Source organism: Chiloscyllium plagiosum, unplaced genomic scaffold (genome assembly GCF_037043375.1).
Source record: "Chiloscyllium plagiosum isolate Xiang-an unplaced genomic scaffold, Cpla_swu_hap1 HiC_scaffold_28, whole genome shotgun sequence".
NCBI lineage: Eukaryota > Metazoa > Chordata > Chondrichthyes > Orectolobiformes > Hemiscylliidae > Chiloscyllium > Chiloscyllium plagiosum.
Window position 1 is genome coordinate 38,791,345 of NW_028270166.1, and position 25,543 is coordinate 38,816,887.

Genomic DNA, 25,543 nt, shown 5'->3' on the forward strand with positions numbered 1-25,543 from the left:
TTATGTCAAATTCTATACAATATCTTCATCAAACACAACTTATCGATCAAAACCTTCCTGTCTTGTTCTATTCTGTTATTGTCATTGCGCAATAAAATTGCTTCTCTTTTTAGCTTCTCTTTTCTGATTCTATTTCACTTCACTTTTTCTCTAGTTTCTGTTGTCTTCATTTCTGTTGCATCTCCCTTCCTATGTTATGCTGTTCTGCTGCTTCACTTCTTCCCCTCCTGATATGCTGTCTCCCTTGACCAGGCATTTCCTCCTTTGCTTTCCCCACATCCGTCCAAAAATCCTCCCCTCAATGCTATTTCACCCCTCCTCTTCCTCCCCCAACCACCACTTCCGTCGGTCTCTAATTGCCCACACATTGAAAGGTAAGTGTAAGTGCAGGCGTTACAAGTACTCAGTGCCATGCTAAGTTCAAGTTCATGTTCATTACAGCTATTTAATAAATTAATCTGGAGACACACCATTAGGAGTTGCCAGAGTAAGAGAGAATTGATTGCAGAACTCTGAGCACAACACACAATTAGCACCGTAAACATTCCATTAAATTATCCAACCGCGGGATCTTAAGTGGTTCCTTTTGTCCATGATGGGGCTGAAGGGGCTGTTTGTAAATGAGAGATAATCAGGGTTAATTAGGCTTCATAATGTATCTTAATTGCAACAATCAGTTTCTGCTTCATTCCCAGTTTAGTCAGCACATCTGGGGGCCCTTGGCACCCACACATGTTCGTTCACATTCACCCTGCTAAAAACATGAAAATACATTGGTCAAGACCTTACCGAAATGTGGCTTGCTCCATCATTTCAACTTTTTCCTTTACCCATCAACTTGATAAAGATTTGTATTACAAGTTTTTGAAAGTGTGAGCTGGGAATAGAGATCTGGGACTCCAATGAGCAAGTGTCATCAACACTACTCAATATAATGCTGTCATGTGGACTTCTGGGCAGAAGCTTTCAGAAACTCAGAGAAGTAAGACCCAGCATCAAGATCCTCCTCATAGTTTCAGTGATTCTGTATCAGGGTAATGTCTAACTGATTGCTAACTAGTTCAATATAAGAGACTTTTCTAGCCATAGCAGTATGGTTTTCCACTAAAACGCAAAAAAAAGCTGATCCTGATATGTCAAGAGGTACATTCTGATGTGCAGCCTCAGTTTAGCAACACGTATGATATGGTAAACAGAGGAAGTGGATTTCGGTTTGCTGCCCTATGCAAGTTGGTGGCAGCGGTGGAGAGCCAGAGGATTTTCAGCATCTTCAGACTCAGCTTTAAATCAGCTGGTTCTTCAAGCACTTAGAAACGGAGAAGAGCTGAACTTTTTACAAAACTTCACAGAACAAAAAAAAACCCTTTCAGCAAAATTCAACAAGGAAGAACCTACAATCAATAGTAAAAGCATTTCAGACCTGGTAAGAGATGTGTCACAGAAAAAGATGGGTAAGAACTGCATAGAGATGGGAAATGAATTACTCCAAATCAGGTACTGACTCCATTATGTGACACTATTCGGAAGGAGGAGTTGGGGTTCAGCTGGAGAGTGAATGGACATCAGAACTTTGTGAGTAAAGCTAAAATCTCTGGAGTGTAAGATCAAACATTGAAAAATAGTACCGAATTAGATGCTGGGAAAGCAAAAAGTAAGGAAAGTTCAGACAGCTCAGCTATAGTGAATGGATTCCTCATTGCATAGTCACAGTTGGATAATTCAAGAGCCAGGAGAAAGTGAGGTCTGCAGACGCTGGAGATCAAAGCTGAAACTTTATTGCTGGAACAGCACAGCAGGTCAGGCAGCATCTAGGGAACAGAAGATTCGACGTTTCGGGCACATGCCCTTCTTCAGGAATGAGCAGAGAGTGTTCAGCAGGAGAAGATAAAAGGTAGGGAGGAGGGACTTGGAGGAGGGGCGTTGGAAATGTGATAGGTGGAAAGAGGTCAAGGTGAAGGTGATAGGTCGGAGTAGGGTGGAGGCGGAGAGGTCAAGAAGAAGACTGCAGGTCAGGAAGGCGGTGCCGGGCTGGAGGGATTCGGCTGAGACAAGGTGGGGGGAGGGGGGATGAAGAAACTGGTGAAGTCCAAGTTCATCCCCTGTGGTTGGAGGGTTCCCAGTCGGAAGATAAGACGCTCCTCCTCCGACCGTCGCGTTGTTGTGGTTTGGCGGTGGATGAGTCCAATGACCTGCATATCCTCGGTGGAGTGGGAGGGGGAGTTGAAATGCTGTGCTACAGGGTGATTGGGTTGGTTCGTCCGGGTGGCCCAGAGGTGCTCTCTGAATCGCTCCGCAAGTAGGCGGCCTGTCTCCCCAATATAGAGGAGGCCACACCGGCTGCAGCGGATGCAGTAGATAATGTGGGTGGAGGTGCAGGTGAATCTGTGGCGGATATAGAAGTTTCCTTCGGGGCCTTGGAGAGAAGTGAGGGGGGAGGTGTGGGTGCAAGTGTTGCACCTCCTGCGGTTGCAAGGAAAGGTGCCGGGAGTGGAGGTTGGGTTGGTGGGGAGTATGGATCTGACAAGGGAGTCGCGGAGGGAGTGGTCTCTACGGAAAGCTGATAGAGGAGGGGAGGGAAATATATCCTTGGTGGTGGGGTCCGTTTGGAGGTGGCGGAAGTGACGGCGGATGATGCGCTGTACATGGAGATTGGTGGGGTGGTAGGTGAGGACCAGTGGGGTTCTGTCCTGGTGGCGGTTGGAGGGGCGGGGCTCAAGGGCGGAGGAGCGGGAAGTGGAGGAGATGCGGTGGAGGGCATCGTCGATCACGTCGGGGGGGAAATTGCGGTCCTTGAAGAAGGAGGCCGTCTGTGTTGTGCGTATTTTGAACTGGTCCTCCTGGGAGCAGATGCGGCGGAGACGAAGGAATTGGGAGAATGGGATGGCGTTTTTACAGGGGGCGGGGTGGGAGGAAGTGTAGTCCAGGTAGCTGTGGGAGTCGGTCGGTTTGTAGTAACCTCTGGGCCACCCGGACGAACCAACCCAATCACCCTGTAGCACAGCATTTCAACTCCCCCTCCCACTCCACCGAGGATATGCAGGTCATTGGACTCATCCACCGCCAAACCACAACAATGCGACGGTCGGAGGAGGAGCGTCTTATCTTCCGACTGGGAACCCTCCAACCACAGGGGATGAACTTGGACTTCACCAGTTTCTTCATCCCCCCTCCCCCCACCTTGTCTCAGCCGAATCCCTCCAGCCCGGCACCGCCTTCCTGACCTGCAGTCTTCTTCTTGACCTCTCCGCCTCCACCCTACTCCGACCTATCACCTTCACCTTGACCTCTTTCCACCTATCACATTTCCAACGCCCCTCCTCCAAGTCCCTCCTCCCTACCTTTTATCTTCTCCTGCTGAACACTCTCTGCTCATTCCTGAAGAAGGGCATGTGCCCGAAACGTCGAATCTTCTGTTCCCTAGATGCTGCCTGACCTGCTGTGCCGTTCCAGCAATAAAGTTTCAGCTAATTCAAGAGCCACAAAACCAATTTAAACCAAGATTGAAAGCCCTGGGATTTAGTGAAAGCAGAGTTAAAAAGACAAACTGGTAAGTTAGAAACCTACATTGCCCTGATTTAATGGAATAATGTTAGGAGGCTTTATTAAGACTGCAGAGCCCTCATTAAAAGTGAGTTAAGGGTGAGAGGTATGGGGAGTAGAAGACACCAGTGAAAACTGTTAAAGAAGTGGGTATCATTATTAATGCTGCAGTCAGCCAGATCCATTCAGTAAATCTGTTAAGGAAACAGGAATCATTTATTAAGCCCACAATTGTTGGGAATCCTCTATTTTAACTACAGAAAGAATGGCATCAGCTTTTTGGCTGTAAAATGCAGGAACGCCCTCCAGTGAAGCAGCACAGAGCAGCAGAATGCCTATTACTTCAAAGTGATTTACTTCAAAGGAAAATAGAATATAGAAGCATATTCAGAAGACATGGCATCAGAATTATAAACTTCAGCAAACTTTTGAAATTAGTTCAAATAGAACACAGAACTGGATATCTTGGAGAAAATAATTCTTATGATACAGAATAGTTTCCAAACCAGGTGCTAAATCAGAAGCTGAACAAATAAATCTATATTTATAAATGCAGTGATTATGCATTTATATAACATTTTAGCTGAAAAAGTATTTCTCATGAAGTGGTAAAAGAAATAATAGACATTTTTCAAGAAGTATTGAAAAACTTTGACAATTATTTTAAAATCAAAACACATGAGATTCTTGAAAGAGCAAGATTTAATAGAAGAGGAATCCCAAAGTAATTTAATTAATAATCTATACAGATTAGTTCAGGAATGCAACTATGGTGATTTCTAGTTTGAATTCTTAAATACAGTTTGTAGGAATCACTGATGAATCTTTACCAGATGTATTGCAACCTAAAGAAGATTTTACTTTCAAGAAAACTATTTAGAAAGTGAGTGAAAGTGAATTCCTTACGCAACATAAAGAAATCTTAAGAGGATGAGATCAACATTGACACAGAAAAACAGCAGATTCAATTCCATTCTTAATGTACAAAGCCACCTGAGAAGTCAAAATGTAAGTAGAATAGACACCAGGCTCTAAAATTCCGTGTCAGCATAGTGGATAAGGAAGATTCACAGTTACAGTGAGGATGCAGCTATTGAAAGCGAATGTTTTACTTGCCATGAAAAGTCACTTTCAGAACAGATAATGATCTCGGGCACAGTCAAAGAAAAGCAACAAACTCGTAAAGCGGTTAGTGGCATATTTGCATCATTTGATGATTACTATAGATGTTTTAGATAACTTCCCAAGATCACACACAAGTGGTGTTGAATTGGCAGGAAAAGAATGTTTTGAAGAGCATTCAGCAAAAGTTCACATCCAAAAGTTCCCATCCAATTATAATCCACCATTTCCAAGCATCAAAAGAGCTGATGCTTCTGGTACAAGCTAGGGAACAGTTGTCTTCCAGGAGGAATCAGGCAAGTGTTGTAATCTGATCTACTACACATTACTAACATTATTGGGCACAGAATGGCATAATTGACAAGGAGGATGTCTTAGCTATACAGCCTTGCAAGAATACATCCTTGGTCTGAAAGTAGTTAGAGAAAAGGATCACAAACCTTTAGTCTATCTGATAGGTGAGAAATAAAAGTAGAAAGGATGCCTGCAAGAATACAGAGATCTCCTGAGGGTCACCTATAAAACAAGGCATTGCAAGGAAAACTGCAAATGACAGTGGACACAGTGAACAACCTTAGCAAGCATGGCATTGAGTTTGAGCAGGAAACTGAGTCATATACTCAGTCCACAGTGGTAGAATGACCAGAAGCAGGATGAAATATGCCACGAAATATGCGAAATATTTGCATAGAGCCAGAGATTGACTGGACCAAAAATTTCGGACTTTGGCCGTGAAAAGATATTTTGAGTATTGAAAGAATTTCTTGTTTGTGTAGGACTTTCTAGTGTATGACAAACAATTCGTCATACCACATTCACTTCAGGAAGCTGTTCACAAAGACATTGGTGAGCCCACATCTAGAGCACTGTGCATAGTTTTGGTTCCCTTACTTGAGGAAGGATGTTAATGCATTGAGGACAGTTCAGAGAAGGTTCACCAGTTTGACTTCGTAGATGGAAGACATGTCTTATGAGGGATGATTGAACAGTTTAGGTCTATACTTACTCAATTTTAGAAGAGGAGAAAGTGAGGACTGCAGATGCTGGAGATCAGAGCTGAAAATGTATTGCTGGAAAAGCACAGCAGGTCAGGCAGCATCCAAGGAGCAGGAGAATCGACGTTTCGGGCATAAGCCCTGCTCCAGGAAGGGCCTTCCTGAAGAAGGGCTCATGCCCGAAACATCGATTCTCCTGCTCCTTGGATGCTGCCTGACCTGCTGCGCTTTTCCAGCAACACATTTTCAGCTCAATTTTAGAAGAATCAGCCAAGATCTCATTGAGGTTTATCAGGGAATTCAAAGTAGAAAGAATGTTTTCCCTTGTGAGGATGACTAGAACAATAGGTCATAATTTTACGCTAAGGGATGGCAGGTTTAAAATAAGAATGAAGAAGAATTAATTCTCGCATAGGGAGAATTCAGTACTCCAGAGTGCAGTGGATACTGGAAACTGAATAAATTTAAGGAAGTGATAGGCAATTTCTTTGTTTTAATTAGCAATGGGTAAAATATTACAATGAATGGGCAAGAAACTGGAGTTGGGGCCAAGATGAGATTAGTTAAGGCTATACTAATTGGAGAAGTTGGATAGGAATACAGGTCGTTCTGCAATAATGCAACAGTTGTGTTCCTCAGCAACCTTATGTGATAGGGAATCACACATGCAAAACTGCTATATAAAATCATGCTGTGGAAAATCACCAGACCAATTCAGTAGAAAGTTTGCATTCGCCAAACAATGTCCACAATTTGATAGTCAAATTATAGCCAATTTGCTCTGACGAAGCTTCCGTTACGCAGAACGACCTGTAGGCCATATTTCCTACTCCCACTACTAGTTATGTTCCAATGTTTTTAAATGCTTGAGGAACTATACCAGGGTTATATTGGGATCACCAGCTGGAATTAGTGGAGAGACTCCATACCCATCTGTGTGAACCTTACATTCATAGACTGGAGAAACAAGAGTACTGACACACATCACATTCTCCATTTGTTTGTGAAAATATATTCAGTTTTGACGGGAAATCTCAACTTATTGCTGTCAATTATTTCTCCCAACGCATCCTATCATTGAGGATATGGTTGCCCAAGTCTTGCATAAGATATTTGCAACAATCAGGTAGGAGTTTTGGACAATGGATAACTGTTTGTGCTCCAGACAATTTGCAATCCGTTTTGGATTTGAACGTGGCATAAACTAATCAAGATATCCACAATCAATAGGGGAAGCTGAGCATAGGGCCAGGAGAGTCAGGTAACTCTTGATGACGAAAGCTAACCTCTGTACTAAACTGTTAAATGATAGATCCACTGTGCTCCAATGTGCTCTAGTACCATTTGAATTGCCAGTGGGAAGGAAAATGAAGATGAAGATCTCTATCTAACAAAAATATTTTCTGAACATTTTCATCCATGGGATTATTGAGATATGCTTTGAATTGACTGTCCAGCAATCAACGCAGATAGAGTCATAATCTGTAGAGATGTATAGCATGGAACCAGACTCTTCGGTCCAACCAGTCCATGCCGACCAGATATCCCAACCCAATCTAGTCTCATCTGCCAGCACCCGGCCCATATCCCTCCAAATCCTTCCTATTCATATACCCGTCCAAATGCCTCTTAAATGTTGCAATTGTACCAGCCTCCACCACTTCCTCTGGCAGCTCATTCCGTATACGTACCACCCTCTGTGTGAAAAAGTTGTCCCTTAGGTCTCTTTTATATCTTTCCCCTCTCAACCTAAACCTATGCCCTCTAGTTCTGGAGTTCTCGACCCCAGAGAAAAAACTTTGCCTATTTACCCTATCCATGCCCTTCATAATTTTATAAACTTCTACAGGTCACCCCTCAGTCTCTGATGCTCCAGGGAAAACAGCCCCAGCCTGTTCAGCCTCTCCTTATAGCTCAAATCCTCCAATCCTGGCAACATCCTTGCAAATCTTTTCTGAACCCTTTCAAGTTTCACAACATCTTTGCAATAGAAAGGAGATGAGAATTGCACACAATATTCCAGCAGTGGCCTAACCAATGTCCTGTCTTCAATTTTCCATCTTTCCTCTTCATTAGGACCATGGAGAGGGGTGTAAGAAACGGATGACTTTCAGGTATTAGCTCACTCAGAGATTTCTGCAAGTAGACTCGGACTTCCTCCCAATGATTGGGTGGGATCGGGTGGGAAGGAATCATTACTGGACAGTAATCATCAGGCACAGTCCTGTGGCTAACCAGGTCACAATGCCTAATGTCATCATCACCTTTGCCGAAGGTTTTGCTGTACTCGGTAAGAGTCAAACCAAGCTGCCTTTGTCTGGGTCCCTTCCACTCGTCGATGCCTTTGAAATGAGGTTAGAGCCATTTCCTCCAGTCAGTCCTAATAAATTGAGCCTCATCCTGAAGGAATCATACCACCACCCATACCTTTCTCCACCATGTCTGGACCCCACGTTCAATTTAGCTCTCAATGGAAAGCCTAATGGTCTTAATATCTGGTGAGCATCGTAGACCATTGAACTGGATGGGGGTCTCTGTGCCTTACAGCAATGATAATTGCGGTTGTTGAGGGCAGTGTTGTTTGACGTGCCCAGCTCTTCATCCAACAAATAGTGCCAGAAGACTGGAGAATAACAAATGTTGTTCCTTTGTTCAAGAAGGAGAGTAGAGACCATCCTGGAAATTATCTACCTGTGAGCCTTACTTCAGTTGTGGATGAAGTGTTGGAAAGGGTTACAAGAGATAGGATTTATAATCATCCAGATAGGAGTACGTTGATAAGGGATAGTCAGCACGGTTTTGTGAACGGTAGGTTGTGCCTCACAAACCTTACTGAGTTCTTTGAGAAGGTGACCACACAAGTGGATGAGGGTAAAGCAGTTGAAGTGGTTTAATGGATTTCAGTAAGGCATTTGATAAAGTTTCCCACGGTAGGCTATTGCACAAAATACAAAGACATGGGATTGAGGGTGACTTAGTGGTTTGGATCAGAAATTTGCTAGCTGAAAGAAGACAGAGGGTTGTGGTCGATTGAGAATATTCATCCTGGAGTTCAGTTACTCGTTGGATCCCGCAAGGATCTGTTTTTGGTCCACTGTTTTTTGTCATTTTTATAAATGACTTGGATGAGGGTATAGAAGGATGGATTAGTAAATTAGCGGATGACACTAATTTTGGTAGCGTTATGGACAGCGATGAATGATGTTGAAGGTTAAAGAGAGACATAGATAAACTGCAGAGCTAGGCTGAGAGGTGGAAAATGGAGCTTAATGTTGAAAAGTGTGAGGTGATTCACTTTGGAAGGAGTAACAGGATTGCAGAGTACTGGGCTAATGGTAAGATTCTTGGTAGTGTAGATGAGCAGAGAGTTATCAGTGTCCAGATGCATAGATCCTTGAAAGTTGCCACCCAGGTTGACAGGGTTGTTAAGAAGGCATACGGTGTGTTAGCTTTTATTGGTAGAGGGACTGAGTTTTGGAACCATGAGATCATGTTGCAGCTGTACAAAACTCTGGTGTGGCCACTTTTGGAGTACTGTATGCAGTTCTGGTCGCTGCATTGTAGGGAGGATGTGGAAGCTTGGAAAGACTTCTGAGTTGACTTACTAGGATGTTGCCTGATATGGATGGAAGGTCTTAAAAGGAAAAGCTGAGGGACTTGAGGCTGTTTTCATCAGAGAAGAAGGTTGAGAGGTGACTTACTTGAGACATAAAGATAATCAGAGGGTTAGATAGGTTGGACAGTGAGAGCTTTTTTCCTCAGATGCCGCTGGCTAGCATGAGGGGACATAGCTTTAAATTGAGTGGTTATAGTTATAGGACAGATGTCTTTACTCAGAGAATAGTAGAGATGTGGAACGCACTGTCTACAACAATAGTAGACTCGCCAACTTTAAGGGCGTTTAAATGGTCATTGGATAGACATATGGATGAAAATGGTTAGATGGGTTTTAGATTGTTTCCACAGTTCAACATAACATCGAGGACCAAAGGGCCTGTACTGCACTGTAATGTTCTATGTTCTATGATCTACCTCTTTGTCACATTCCTCATGCAGTATTGGCTGCGAGGTGGAACGTAGAGATAGGACAATATAAACTAGTCTGGTGTTCATTGTGCAGCAGCCTATTCATCCCCCTCTTCAACCTGTGTTTACATCCCTGACTGCACAAAAAAATCACCTCCCAGATAGTAATCTTTTCCTAGTCATAGAGCTATAAAGCCCTATGGCACAGAAAAACACACTTCGGCCCATCAAATCAAAAGCAACCACCTAACCATTCTAATCCCATTTTCTAGCATTTAGCCCATCACCTTGTTTTTGACAGCACAAGTGCACATCTCAATATTTTCTCAAATGTTATGAGGATTTCTGCGTCTATCACTCTTACAGCCAGTGAGTTCACCCCCTGTGTGAAAATATATTTTCTCAAATACTCTCTAAACCTCCTGCTACTTACCTTAAATCAATATCCCTAATCATTTATCTATCCACCAAAGGAAACATTTCTTCCTGTCTGCCCTGTCTATGCCCTTCATAATTTTATATTTCTCAGTCATGTTTCCTCTCCACCCCTCCCAATCTCCTCTTTTTCAAGAAAAAAAACAACTCCAATCTGTCCAATCTCATAATTAAAACTCTCCAGCCCAGGCACCATCCTGGTAGATTTCCTTTGCATCCTCTCCTGTGCAATCACATCTCTCCTTTCATGTAGAGTCCAGAACTGCAGGCAATACCCTGGCTGTGGCCTAGCCAAAGTTTTATACAGTTCTGGCATAATCTCCCAGCTCTTAAACTCTATGCTTCAGCTAATAAAGGTTATTATTGCAAATGTCTCCTTCACTATTTTATCTACCTGATGTATTATCCTATCTTACACAATCTTTGGCTTATGTGATACCACGGTTCAAAGAAAGATAAGGATAAAGTCACCATAATCTTACCAAACCATGGGGCTACTCTCTCATTAGAGAGAGATGACCAGTTTACACTGAGGGTCATGCCCGAGGCAAGGAGAGAGGTTGAGAAGGAGAACCCTGCATGGTAGCCTCAGTTGGCATGGGAATTGAGCATGAGCTGTTGGCATTACTCTGCATCACAAACCAGCTGCCCAGCCAACTGAGTTAACCAAGTCCCCAGAAAAAAAACATTGAGCTTTGGCACCATTAAGCCTCCTCAATTCCATCTGGGTGTTCCCATCCTTCACTGTTCCTGCTGGGTGGTCCTTCAGCTGCCTGTTCCTGGTGGACTTTAAGGGTGAATCAGGAGAATAATGTGTTTGAACAACTTCATCTTCAGGAATATGAAACCAGGTCCTCCCCTTTGGCTTGCATGTACCCATTAAACATCTGCTATAGCTGTGACAGGCCACTACTGTCCCTAAGTGCCTCAAACAACTGCTGCAAACTTCTTTCAACATCAGCATTCCTTCCCAGTACTTCCCAACCTATCTGCTATCCCACAAGGATGTTCCATTCCTGTACACTTGCCTTTAGGTTCTGAGCTGCCATAACTAGCTATACATCCTCAATCCAGTCTTCAATCATCAGATTATTGGGCATTTCCAGTCACCTTCCTCTTCATCTCAGCCAGGCAAATTCCCTGTGTTGTGGACTCCTGTTGCATACACAAGAGATATAACTGGAGATCTGAGCACACAAATGGCCCAAAGATCATGTGGCAAGGATCTTTCATTCCACTGCCGTCAGGTCATTATAAACATGAAGGAAAACTAAGGTTAAACAAGGAAGTATGTATGATATGTACATGGAATAAAGCCTGTGCTTTACATTGAGTTGAGGAATCCCCTGTCTGCTGCTTCTTCCCATGAGCCCTCCTTTGCCCAAAGATGCTGTTTTTTTTCCTGGCAGATTAGATTCAACCACTGCAGCTGCCCTCCATTACTATCACTGCTGCTGAAGGGCATGGTACGACTGCTTGAGCTTCCCCTCCTCAGTCTCCTCTCTTCCTGTCACCACCTCCTGCTGGAGGCTTGCTGACATGGCTTTTTGCCTCTTACCTCACTTCAACCCTAAACTTCAATCATTTTGAGCTGAATTCAAACCTCTCATTAACTCAGAGGCCAGAGTCATACTAGTGAATCATATTTTAACCTGTGAGTATGACTCTGATTAGAGAGGAGAAAGTGAGGTCTGCAGATGCTGGAGATCAAAGTTGAAACTGTCGGTTCCGTGATTAGAGACCACATTTCTGATTCTATAACTCTACCTTTCTCTTCTGCCTCCTTTGTCTTGTATTTTTTTGGGGCGGAATCTGTATATTCTCCATTTCTGAGGAAAAGACAACATCCAAAGGGTTAATCTGTCTTATCAATAATTTCTGGACATTGTGCTATAACTTTTAATAGTTTTCAATGCATTCTTCTCCTCAAAGCTTCCTCTATTCTGTTGGAAGACTGTGGTTCCACTGTATTTTTCCCTTGACTAAAATAAGAGGAACTATAGGTAACTTGTGGTTCATAGTGTTTTCTGTGAAAGCTAGTATCAAACTGAACAAAACAACGTTGCCCCAGTTGATTGTGAAACAAAACAGAAAGATCAGATTAACTCATATTCCCGCACAAGACATGGTGGAACAAAAGCATAGCCTTAGGAGGGAGCAGTAGCTGTGCCAAAGAAGTTTTGAACAAGCTTTCAGTTGCTGCTGTGATATTGCCACTGAGAATATTGATTTCCTGACTCATATTGAGTGTTCTCACAGCCAATATTTAAATTCATGCTTCTATGTGGTGCATATTCTCAGCCATGTTACACAGGCACTTAGAAATTTGTAATTATCAAATCATTTCCACAGGAACATTTTCGGCTAACGGGCTGGAGGCTCGAATGGAGTGGGGATGGGGATCAGTCCCGGCGTCAATGGCTTCTGAGCCCAGTCAGACCACGTATGGAAGCCCCCTGCACTGATCTACAGCAGGTCATTACAGAAAGACTGTGATGCTTATCTTTTTAACTGTATTTCTCATTATTTTAACTTAGACTGTGAATAACTGTAAGTAATTAACTTTTTTCCTTTATTTCTTTAATTTGCACCTATGATCTGTAACTAGGTACTTTATACTTAACGTGGCACCTTGTGGGGTGACATTGTGAACATTTCACTGTCCTCCTGTGCTTCCATACTTGAGTACATGTGACAATGAAGGATATTCTATTCTATTTTATTCTCTTCTAGAGGAATCCTAAAATTGTGCAGGATGGATAATGAAATTCCTAAGCCTCTTTGCCCGCATCCCTTCTTCTGTCTCTGTCTTCTCTCTCTCTCTCTCTCTCTCTGTGTCTGTCTCTCTCTCTATCTCTCTCTGTGTCTGTCTCTCTCTCTCTCTCTACCATTCTCCTCTTCGTTCTTAATTTCTCCAGTAGCATCCCACAGCTAATGTGGCAAAAGTCACAGCAAATTTCAGTTTTTTTTTGCTTTGGTGTCGAATAGGAGACCCAGAGACTTCTCTGTTTTTATTTCCCAAATAGTGCAATGGATTTTTGAGCGATGAGTTTGAGTACATAATCCAGTTTTATTTTAAAACAGCTTCTAAAGCAGCTGCCTTAGTCAATGCTGCACCAATTCAGAAGTGAAATGTACGGAAGAGTTAGTCCAGATCATGTGCCGAAAAGTGGGAATTGAGCTCCCAACCTTCATCATTTCAAATGCTACTTTTTGAGTCAAGCTGACTTTGTGGCTATCCTATGTTGTTAAGGAAAGTGTCAAAGGAACTTTACTCTGACAGGAAGTCGGCTGAATTCTGAAATGAACGGTTATTGTCCAAAACAGAAAATGTTCCAGTCCTCAACAGCAATATTCCACACTTTGAAAAGTACAAGGAATGGAAGCAAGAAATTCAGCAATTCTTAGAAATAAGGAAACTAAAACATAGGGACATGTGTTGGATCTTAAGCGTACTCCATCACTGAATTGGAGAGGGAGAGAAAGATTTTTATTTTCCAGTGCCCTTCACATGCTCAGGTCATTCCAAAGGTCTTTGTAACTCTTTTGAAGGATATGACTGATACATAATAGGAAATACAGCTCCCTATTTACACCCAAACAGTGCTGTGATAAGTAACAGATAATTTATTATTGCTGATGTCTTCTGAGGAATGATATTAGCCAAAGTATTGGGAAGAACGTCTCTTGATTTTTATTTGTTCATATTATGTCACTGCTGAGGCTGACAATTATTACCCTTCCATCATTGACGTTGAGAATGTGTGATGAGCTATCTTCTTCAACTGGCGAGCCATTAGGGAGGGAGTTCCAGGATTTTGGACCAAGTGACATTGAAAGAATGGTGATATAGTTCCAAGTCAGGATAGTGTTGGGATTAGAGATGAACTTGCAATGGTGGTGGTGTTCCCAGGTGCCTGCTGTCCTTGAGGTTGTGGATTTAGAAGATGCTGTTGAATGATCCAATGTGAGTTAGAATAGGGAATCAGATAGATGGTCCACAATGCTGTTAGAGTTCATCAGTAGTAGGAGGACTGAATGTTTAACATTGTCGATTAGGTGGCATAGCCTGCTTTCACCTGAATGGTGCCTTTTTAAAAAACATTATGGGAGCTGCACCGATTCAATTTTATCTCACTCCTGAATTGTGCTTTTTATACATAGTGATAAAGATTTGGATGAGATGGAAGCGATTACTTGCCACAGATTACACAGCCTCTGACTTGCTATTGGAGTTGTGGTATTTATGGCTCACAGATTGGGTTTCTTGTGAATGGAGACCACGAGATGTTAATATTGTAGAGTCAGCAATGGTAATCCAGGTGAAAGACAAGCCTTCTTGGTTACAATGCTCTGGGATCTTTGACATCCACCAATCGTATTGAACCTTGCAAGATTCTGATGGGGCTTGACTGGATAGGTATTGAACCGATAATTCCATTAGTGAGGGAATCTCAGACTAGGGATCATAGTTACAGAATAAGGAGACACTTATTTCAAAGGGGGATGCAAAGGAATTTTTTCTCTCAGAAGATAGTGGATCTGTTGAAATTTCTACCCCAGGGAATTATGGAGGCTAGGTCACTGAAAGTGTTGAAAGAGGAGGTAGATAGAATTTGAAAAGTAGATGACTTGAGGCTAATGCGGAGCCTGCATAAAAGAGGAGTTGAATCTGGCAGCAAATCAACCATGATCTAATAAAATGGCAGGGCAAGCTCCTATTTCTTATTTCCTATGTTTTGAAATGGTTGATACATCCATAGTTCAAGCCTCATCTGAAAACATTACACTGACAATAATGCAGTTCTCCCTCTATACTGTTGGCCTAGACTATGTGATGAAGTGGATCAGTGGTGCTGGAAGAGCACAGCAATTCAGGCAGCATCCGAAGACAGGCAAAATCGATGTTTCGGGCAAAAGCCCTTCATCAGGAATAAAGGCAAAGAGCCTGAAGCGTGGAGAGATAAGCTAGAGGAGGGTGGGGGTGGGGAGAGAGTGGCATAGAGTACAATAGGTCAGTGGGGAAGGAGATGAAGGTGATAGGTCAGGGAGGAGAGGGTGGAGTGGATAGGTGGAAAAGGAGCTGGGCAGGTCGGACAAGTCCGGACAGGTCAGGGGATCGAGTTGCTGGAGGTTAGAAGCTAGGATGAAGTGGGGAAAGGGGAAATGAGGAAACTGTTGAAATCCACATTGATGCCCTGGGGTTGAAGTGTTCCCAGTGGCTCAACATTTCAACTCCCCCTCCCACTCTGCCGAGGATATGGAGGTGCTGGGCCTCCTCCACCGCCGCTCCCTCACCACCAGACACCTGGAGGAAGAACGCCTCATCTTCCGCCTCGGAACACTTCAACCCCAGGGCATCAATGTGGATTTCAACAGTTTCCTCATTTCCCCTTCCCCCACCTCATCCTAGCTTCTAACCTCCAGCAACTCGATCCCCTGACCTGTCCGGACTTGTCCGACCTGCCCAGCTCCTTTTCCACCTATCCACTCCACCCTCTCCTCCCTGACCTATCACCTTCATCTCCTTCCCCACTGACCTATTGTACTCTATGCCACTCTCTCCCCACCCCCACCCTCCTCTAGCTTATCTCTCCACGCTTCAGGCTCTCTGCCTTTATTCCTGATGAAGGGCTTTTGCCCGAAACGTCGATTTTGCCTGTCTTCGGATGCTGCCTGAATTGCTGTGCTCTTCCAGCACCACTGATCCAGAATCTGGTTTCCAGCATCTGCAGTAATTGTTTTTACCTGTGTGATGAAGTGCCTGAAGTGAGGTTTGAACTTGCAGTCTCCTGTCTCAGAGGTGAAGCATGATTGGCAAGATTTGCAGCTCACACTCATCAGCTCACCTCCTCCTAAATCCTATGTTCCTATGTACCCTACATGCGACAAAAGGGGACTATTGATTGTGAGATGGGTGATCTGTGTTATAGACATGAAATACACTAATACATAGGTCAATACCCTCTTGCCATATGCTGTTATCTCACACAATGTTTGATGCAATGATGAAGTCAGTATTTTATTCAGCACCTAATGCAGAGAGCTTTTTATATACAGCAGGTGCTATTGGCAATCCAACACTTTCACAATATCAGGATTCATCAGGCTCCCAGCACTGTTCATTCAGTGTGAGTTTAACAGATGGAACTAGAATTTGAAAAATAACCAACCTTTAAATTTAGCACTGCACTAATAAGGATTTTCATGATTCATGCCAGTGGATCCATCACTTCAAATTGCCTTGATATAACATCATATCCTATAAATAGAGGCTGATGGAGTAGAGGCACTAAGTTTGCTCCCTGCTCTCTCCTGAGTTAGCTCAGCTCAACCTGGCTGCAGCTGAATTACACCAATTAGCTTCATCATACCCATTGATTCGGGACAGGAAAGGCTGTCAGTGTTCCTGCTTTGACTGACTATCCAGCGATCTGTTGGTTGGAAAATGTCAGACTGTAGATATAAGGAGATAGCTAGATTCTGTTTGAGGTTGGGAGTGCACAACAGCAATGCATCAAAATGTCCTGTATTTTTCACAAGAGTTTTGTAGGTTTTGTTGTTCGATTGGTTGGTTTGGTTGCATCCAAGTAGAAACGTTGTTGTATACAAGGAGTACCATGGACTGTGACGGTTGACAAATTAGTTCATGCCAGTTCACGATTGTCAGAAACAAGGACTACTGGTGAAAGTATAATTGGAGTTCTATTTTGGAGTTCTGATGAAGAGTTACTCAACCCGAAACGTTAATTCTGATTTCTCTCCACAGATGCTGCCAGACCTGCTGAGCTTTTCCAGCAATTTCTGTTTTTGATTCTATTTCAGGTGCACATAACTAGTTCAGACTATTACCCGTCATTTACTAGTTTAATTGATCACCCCTTATAGCCAGATTCCTGCCTGTTTTCAATCACTGTTCAGTATGCATTTCTTGTGGGTTACATTAACATCAGACTGATGAATTCTATTTTCAATATTGTCCCAGTCTTCCCACATAGGAATTAGAGAGGGCAGCATCATCTCTGATGTAGCTGTAGAACCTCTGATGAGAATCTCATTGATTTTAACAAGTGAACATCACCTATGCTCCGTAATTGGTTCAGTGGTAAAGATGAGAATTTGTTCCAATTCAATCTGGAAGAGCATAATAGATTCCTCAAAATTCTCTTAGTCCAAACAATGTCAGCTCACTCCTAGTGGCCTGCTGTAGCTCCAAGCTCTGAAGTAAAGTTTCCAGTCTGAAAACTTGACATTACTAGCAAGTTCCAATCCAAGCCACTCTCCATCCTGCGTTGGAAATCGATCACCATTCCTTCACTGCCGCGGGGTCAGCATCCTGGAATTCCCTCCCTAACGGCATTGTGGGTGTATTCTCCAACACATTCGTCAACACATCAAGAAGGCAGCTCACCACCATCTTTTCAAGTGCAACTAGGGACGGGCAATAAACATAGGCTCAGCCAGCAATGTCCACTTCCAGTGAGAGAATTTAATTTTAAAAAATAAGTTATTGTTATATAGGCTTCAGCTCCGTAAAATGCACAAGCAATGGCCATGTACAGAAATATAGTGCAAATACATTAGCAGACCTCACAGAGCAGAAGTTCAGCCCTATAACGTCTAGAAAAATCTTTAGTTAAAAACCACACAATAGCAAGTTTTAGTCTAACAGGTTTATTTGGAAGCACTAGCTTTTGGAGCGCTGCTCCTTCATCAGGTGATTGTGGAGAATAAGATTGTAAGATACAGAATTTATAGCAAACGTTTACAGTGTGATGTAACTGAAATTATATATTGAAAAAGACTCGGATTGTTTGCTAAGTCTCTCATCTTTTAGAATGACCATTTTGCTTTCAGTTCTTTCATATGTATATTGCAAAACTTTTTAAAAAAGTTACATTCTCAAGTGCACTTTAACAATTGGTGTCATGTTAGCCAAGATAAGGTATTGAAGGTGTTAACTCCCTGTGCGATTGTCTGTGCCACAATGGTCAGACTTATTCTAATCTAAAAAATGGATTTACAGAATCTTACATGGATTCATGCAGGTTTTGAGCAAAGTAAAATGTAATTCTGCAAGTACAAATTCACCCCACAAACTTATATGTGTATGTGTGCATGCATATGTTTTGCTATAAATTCTGTGTCTTACAGTCTTACTCTCTCTCCACAATTACCTGATGATGGAGCAGCGCTCAGAAAGCTAGTGCTTCTAAATAAACCTGTTGGACTATAACCTGATGTTGTGTGATTTTTAACTTTGTGCACCCCGGTCCAACACCGGCGTCTCCAAATCAGAAAAATATATCTTGCCTTAAAATTTCTGGCTTAACATACAAAAAATGGATGAGGACAATACTCTATATTAAGATAATGTAGACCACAACAAGCTAATTCACCTTGTCCAGAACAGCAGGTTAGAGATGAACAAAAAATGTAGGCCTCAATGGCCACATTGCATGAATGAATTAAAAGAAAATGATTCTGAGTTCATAGTCTGTATGTGAAGGGTGAGAAATTTATAAACAAAAACATTCCAGTGAGTGACTGGTCAGTCCATCAATCAGGGTTCTGATGGAGACAGTGCATCATGAGAACAGACAGCAGTGAATCATTCAAATTTAAACTGGATAGATGCTTTCCCTCAATAAATATCACTCTCTGATTAAGTAAACGCGTAATTTAAGGTAAAGCATGTGAAAACTATACATGCTTGAGAGAAATAGGTAACTGTGGACTTTTGGGAAAGTCCCAAAGCTCTCAAAGTTCTCCAGCACTCAGAATGTTCTTACCTCCTGTCTGAAAATGTTGCAATCAAATTGATACTGTGCAGATTGTTATGATTAGTTAACAACACCATTATTACTCCATCTTGTGATGGCTAGGATTGTAGAATGTCAAGTAGGTACACCTTAGCCTAGCAATCTCTCTTCCCATGTCAGATGCAAATGAATCAGTGCACCACATCCAATGTTAGGCAGAAAGCATGGAAACTATCACTGCACTACAGCCAATACTGGAGACAAAGTATGGAATGGATCAATGTAGTACATCAAACACTGGTCAAACATGTTTCAATACATCCTGATGCAAACATGAATCCATAAGCACAAGTAATTTATTCATGATTGAACATGAGGACATTAGATATAGAAGCATGAGTAGGCCATTCAGCCCCTCATGTCTGCCTCTCTATTATACAAGAACACAGCTCCAAACATACATCCCTCATTCATGCCAATTCCTTATTGCCCTTAACTCCTTGATATTTCCCAAAATCCATCTATGTCCTCATTTAAGACTTCAGTGATCCAGCCTGCACAATTCTTGAAGGTTTTAATTAGACTTGAGGCAATGTCTCACAAGGAAATTCGATACCATGTGGTCACACTCAGAGGCAATTGTTGCATCATAGCAGAGAAATATAGAACTTTACTGCTATACTGTAAGAAAATAACAAAGAAAATTACAACACAGGAACAGACCCTCTGCCCGCACCCCCCCCCCCCTCCCCCCCCGCCCCAAGCCTGCGCGGATCCAGATCTAAACCTGCTGCCTAGTTTCTGAGGATCTGTGTCCCTCTGCTTCCGGATTAGTGGTGCCGGAAGAGCACAGCAGTTCAGGCAGCATCCAAGGAGCTTCGAAATCAAAAATATGGAATGCTTCACGAATTTGCGTGTCATCCTTGCGCAGGGGCCATGCTAATCTTCACTGTATCGTTCCAATTTCGGCAGCATATATACTAAAATTGGAACGATACAGAGAAGATTAGCATGGCCCCTGCACAAGGATGACATGCAAATTCGTGAAGCGTTCCATATTTTTGATTTCGAAGCTCCTTGGATGCTGCCTGAACTGCTGTGCTCTTCCAGCACCACTAATCCAGAATCTGGTTTCCAGCATCTGCAGTCATTGTTTTTACCTCCCTCTGCTTCCTGCCCATTCATGTAACTGTCTAGATACATCTTAAATGACCCTATTGTTCCTGCCCCTACCACCTCCACTGGCAACTTGTTCCAGGCACGCACCACCCTCTGCGTGAAGAACTTTCCACACATACCTCCCCTAAAAGTTTCCCTCTTACTTTGAACTCGTGACCTCTAGTTATTGAGTCCTCCACTGGGGGAAAAATATTCTTGCTATCCATCCTGTCCACACCTCTCATGATTTTGTAGACCTCAATTAGGTTCCCCCCTCATCCTCTATCCTTCCAATGAAAATAATTGTAATCTACTCAACCTCTCCTCATAGCTAGCATGGTCCATACCAGGCAATATCCTGGTGAACTTCCTCCGCACCCTCTCCAAAGCATCCACATCCTTTTGGTAATGTGGTGACCAGAATTGTATGCAGGATTCCAAATGTGGCCAAATCAAAGTCTTATACAACTGTAACATGACCTGCCAACTCTTGTACTCAGTACCCTGTCCAAAGAAGGAAAGCATGCCGTATGCCACCTTGGCATTCCCACAAGGTCACCTGCACTATTCAGAATTCTATTGAGTCATGGGATAACTCTTTTATATCAATTGTTGTTGTCTTTATGTTTGAAAATCTCTCGTATTGGCTGCTTCAAACACACAGTACATAAGTTAATGTAAATAAACTTGTAGGAGACAGTAAATAAAACTTACAAGGAGGTTTTTTAATGAATTCACACTTTGTGCTTTTTCCATCAACCTGCCATAGAAATTCAGGGCATATCTGCAAGAAGCCTGGAACCGAATGACTTTAATTGTTTTCCTCTCACAAATCCTCTTAACACTTAACCCAGTCCAAAAATACATGTCCTTGACAATTGGTACTTAGCGATTATCTCATGGTCATTGGAAGCAACAAATTAGTTATATCTGTCTCAAAAATATCTTTTCCCTTCAACTCTGTTGTCTGTTGCAATTACGTGTAGTATCTTAAATGTGAGATGGAAATTATATGTTACATCTTAGATTATCTAGTTTGCAGTGTCAAGCATTGTTGCAGTGCAGTCCGATCCAGTCTCTCCAGCTAGATCAACATCAAGTTATGTTTGTGAACCATTGTCCTTTTGATTTTAATGCTTTTGCTTTGAATCTGTTGTGCACTTTTATTGCAGATCCTTTTGCAAAACTAGCTGTCAGACACATAATGTTTTCCAGGTGTCAGTTTATAAGATTCACTATAGTGCGCAGCTTCTTGGCAATGATCACAGCCTTAGTACTGAATGAAGCGATGTCCAACCGTGAACCATATTCATCCTTATTTTGAATGCCTCTGCTCAGTGAATTTTGAGTTTAACAAGGTAATGGCTCTTGGGAGACAGTATGGTAACGTATGACATAATTGGATGCACAGTAAATCTACTTATACTCTATTCCATCAATATAGCTTGGACCCAAACTAAAAAAGACCATTTATAAAGTGTTTTTAAAAGTCCTGCATAGCCACTGAGGTGCTTTTGAAGTGCATGGTCTCTTTTCTGCAGGTAAATGTGGCAGTCAAATTGCACAGAAATGAGGTGGGCAAGCATTAGGAGTGAGAATTGAGAGATTAAGTGCTGAACAGGATGCTGGGAGCACTTCTCTCTTCCAAGTTGCACCAAGAAATCTTTCGTATCCCCCAGGACATACAAACAAGACTATGGATTAATGGTTCAACCAAAAGATATCACCTCCCACAATGCAGCCACCAAGCCCTGTTCCCCCCCCCCCCCCATCAAACACTGCCTTTGAAATGTCAACCTAAATCTCCATTCCTGATGAAAGGCTTTTGCACGAAACATTGATTTTCCTGCTCCTCGGATGCTGCCTGACCTGCTGTGCTTTTCCAGCACCACTCTGATCTAGACTCTGGTTTCCAGCATCTGCAGTCCCTGTTTTTACCTAAATTAAGTGCTGAAATTCTGTAGTGGGACTTGAACTTAGAATTCTCTGACACATAGAAACACACAACAGTACAGCATCATGAAGACAGTTTGGCTATTGAGTTTGTTGTAGAGCTTATAGACAACAATCCAGTTATACTCACTCTCCTGCTCTTTTTGCACTGTTCTATATTTCTTTTCCTTCAAAGATTCATCGAATTCCCTTTTTCAATCAAACACTATATTCAGATGGGTCCACCGTGCAATTAGGCAGTGCAATAGGATGAGGTTGTCACTGTTATCAGTGAACATTAAAAGGCTTCCTTTAAACATTGTTATATGCAAGAGTAAGTTAAAAAAAATTGTTGACAGCTCCAGGTTCAGCATGCAGATCCACATGATCTGACAAAGCTCCTTATCACGATAAAGCTCCTTATGCAGTAACCATTTTTATAATTAACTCTTTATTCCACAGGAGGTGGATTCCAACCACTTCTGTCAAAAAAATTGTTCCTTTTGTCACCTATGGTTCTTTTGTCAGCTGCCTTAAAACAAGCCATCTGATTAAGAACCCTGCAGACATTGGAACACTGTTCCTCCGCATTCATTCTATGTTTTCTCACCATGATTTTAAACACCTCAATCAAATCTCTTCAATGCTTTCAAAGATATGAATGCAATTACTGAGCCATGCTGACGCTATCTACAGTGATATTTTTTCTACTTGCTTTTCCAAATGGCCCTGTGGATTCCTTGAGTGAGATTGTTAGAGTTGGGTATCCTTACGCCCTGGGTCAATGGAAGCTTGGTTGTGACAAACTAAGCTCATTTTGAGTGGGCTAGAGTGGACAATTGGCAGGAGTAACTTTAATCCAATCCCTTTTGCCGGGTTGAAAGGTCAATAGCAAAATGAATGTACAGTCTATCACCTGCCTATCATCAGGTTATGTTTCTGCCTTGGTTAATTAGTAAATAAAACTCCCTTAGCTTTCTGGTATATACAAGATCACAGCAACAAACTGTTAGAATTTGAGAAATGCCCTTCCATCAGTAACATGCAAACTAAAATCTCAGCTATTTGACTGTAACTATACAAAAGTTAAGCCAAATACCAGGACCATTTATTCTTCTGTGTTGTTATTAGTCCATAATGGCAGCTAATTGATTGGCTATTAATTCAAATATCATAGACACCTAATTAAATTCAGAATTGAATTACTAATTAAACATTTGGAAAAGTGTGCTCTTTAACATGTTTAACTAAGTAGTTTCCCGAGTGTATTAGATCCATTCCATTTTGCGTTAGATCCATTCCTTCTTATCATACTAAGCCACATTAACCATGAATTCTGTAGGTTCAGTTGTAGGTCTATGCTGCATTCAGGAAAATAACAACATTGGCGCTTTTATGTGGAGCATACTTTGATTCTAAGCATAGTGTTGACAGGGACTCTCTGTGAATGGGGCTATCTAGTAGTGCTGTCCAATCAAATGGAAAGATAACCTGGGTCTATAGGCCTATGAGTAGGATGTCCTATCACCTTCACTGTATAATTATATTTAATAAACTCGATTACTCTTCACACACGAGAATGTAGATCTCACATTATTACAAGTTAGAGCCAGAGGGCTTAATCATACCATATTGTGGTGAAGTGCCATTTTAGTCAAGTTTCATGGAGGGCTTCTCTCCACAAGGGTTAATGAGTTTTCTCACATGATCATCCCAAATCCACCTCATTAACTAACCAGCACACCACTGTGCTGCATGTCTTATAGAGTGATAGAGTCTTACAGCACAGAAAACAGACCCTTTGGCCTATGCTGAACATATTCCCACATTAAACTAGCCCCACCTGCCTGCTCCTAGCCCTTATGCCTCCAAACATTTCCTGTTTGTGTATTTATCTAGTTTTTTTTAAACATTGCAATTGTACCTGCATCCAACACTTTGTAAGGAAGTTCATTCCTCACACAAACCATCCTTTGTGTAAAATATCTGCCGCTCATGTCTTTTTTAAATCTCTCTCCTCTCACATTACAAATATGACCCCCTAGTCTTAAAATCCCCCATGCTAGGGAAAAGACACCTGCCATTAATCCAATTTATAGCCCCTCATGGCTTTTTTCTTAAAGTCAAAGAGTCATAGAGATATACAGCATGAAAACAGGCCCTTCTATCCAACTCATCCATGCCAATCAGATATCCCAACCTAATCTAGTCCCAATTGTCAGCACCCGACCCACATCCCTCCAAACCCCTCCTATTCATATACCCATCCAGATGCCTTTAAATGTTGTAATTGTACCAGCCTCCACCATTCCTCCGGCAGCTCATTCCATACACGCACTATTGTCTGCATGAAGAAGTTGCCTCTTAGATCCCTTTTATACCTTTCCCTCTCACTCTAAACCTATGATTTCTAGTTCTGGACTCCCCAACCCAGGAAAAAGACTTTGTCTATTTATCCACACCCCTTATGATTTTATAAAGCTCTACGACATCTTCCCTCAGCCTCTGACACTCCAGGGAAAACAGCTCTAGCCTGTTCAACCCCTCCCTGTAGCGCAAAATCCCTAACCCTGGCAACATCCTTGTAAATCTTTTCTGACCCCTTTCAAGTTTCACAACATCCTTCTGATAGGAAGGAGACCAGAATTGCACACAATATTCCAAGAGTGACCTAACTAATGTCCTGTGCAGCCACAACATGATCTCCCAACTCCGATACTCAATACTCTGACCAATAAGGGGAAGCATATCAAACACCTTCTTCATTATCCTATCTACCTGTGACTCTGCTTTCAAGGAACTATGAATCTGCTCTCCAAGGTCACTTTGTTCAGCAACACCTCCTAGGACCTTATCATTAAGGGTATAAGTCCTACTCTGATTTACTTTTCTAAAATGCAGCCGCTCACATTTATCAAAATTAAACTCCATCTGCCACTCCTCAGCCCATTGGCCCATCTGATCAAGATCCCGTTATACTCTGAGGTAACCTTCTTCGCTGTCCACCACACCTCCAATTTTGGTGTGATCTGCAAACTTGCTAACTATACCTCCTTTGTTCACATCTAAATCATTTATTTAAATTATGAAAAGTAGTGGACCCCGCACTGATCCTTGTGGCACTCCACTGGTCACAGGCCTCCAGTCTGAAAAACAATCCTCCACCACCACCCTCAAAATGGGTAATTCTCTTTATATTCCTCTAGATCTAACCTTGCTAGCAGTCTACCATAGGGAACCTTGTCGAATGCCTTACTGACATCCATATAGATCACATCCATTGCTCTGCCCTCATCAATCTTCTTTGTTACTTCTTCAAAAAACAAAATCAAGTTTGTGAGACATGATTTTCCACGCACAAAACCATGTTGACTATCCCTAATCAGTCCTTGCCTTTCCAAATACATGTACATCCTGTCCCTCAAGATTCCCTCCAACAACTTGCCCACCACCGATGTCAGGCTCACTGGTCTATACTTCCAGGCTTTTCCTTATCAAACTTCTTAAAAACCACATTAGCCAGCCTCCAGTCTTCTGGCACCTCACCTGTGACTATCGATGATACAAATATCT

General features: G+C 42.2%; 1 long non-coding RNA gene, 1 other non-coding gene and 1 pseudogene across 2 annotated transcripts in view; 1 reads left to right on the forward strand and 2 right to left on the reverse strand.

Annotated features, from left to right (window-relative positions):
- The window catches only part of LOC148142528 (uncharacterized), a 97,061-nt gene extending 74,754 nt beyond the window's left edge, over window positions 1-22,307 (reverse strand). Inside the window, exon 1 of the long non-coding RNA XR_015751922.1 lies at window positions 22,122-22,307. This is a non-coding gene — a long non-coding RNA (uncharacterized LOC148142528). The remainder of the gene's footprint in view (window positions 1-22,121) is intronic.
- LOC122539224 (U6 spliceosomal RNA) lies at window positions 19,767-19,879 on the reverse strand (annotated as a pseudogene).
- On the forward strand, window positions 19,837-19,943 carry LOC122539223 (U6 spliceosomal RNA). The gene has a single exon (XR_006309003.2). It is a non-coding gene; the product is annotated as a U6 spliceosomal RNA (small nuclear RNA).
- Window positions 22,308-25,543: the final 3,236 nt, after the last annotated feature.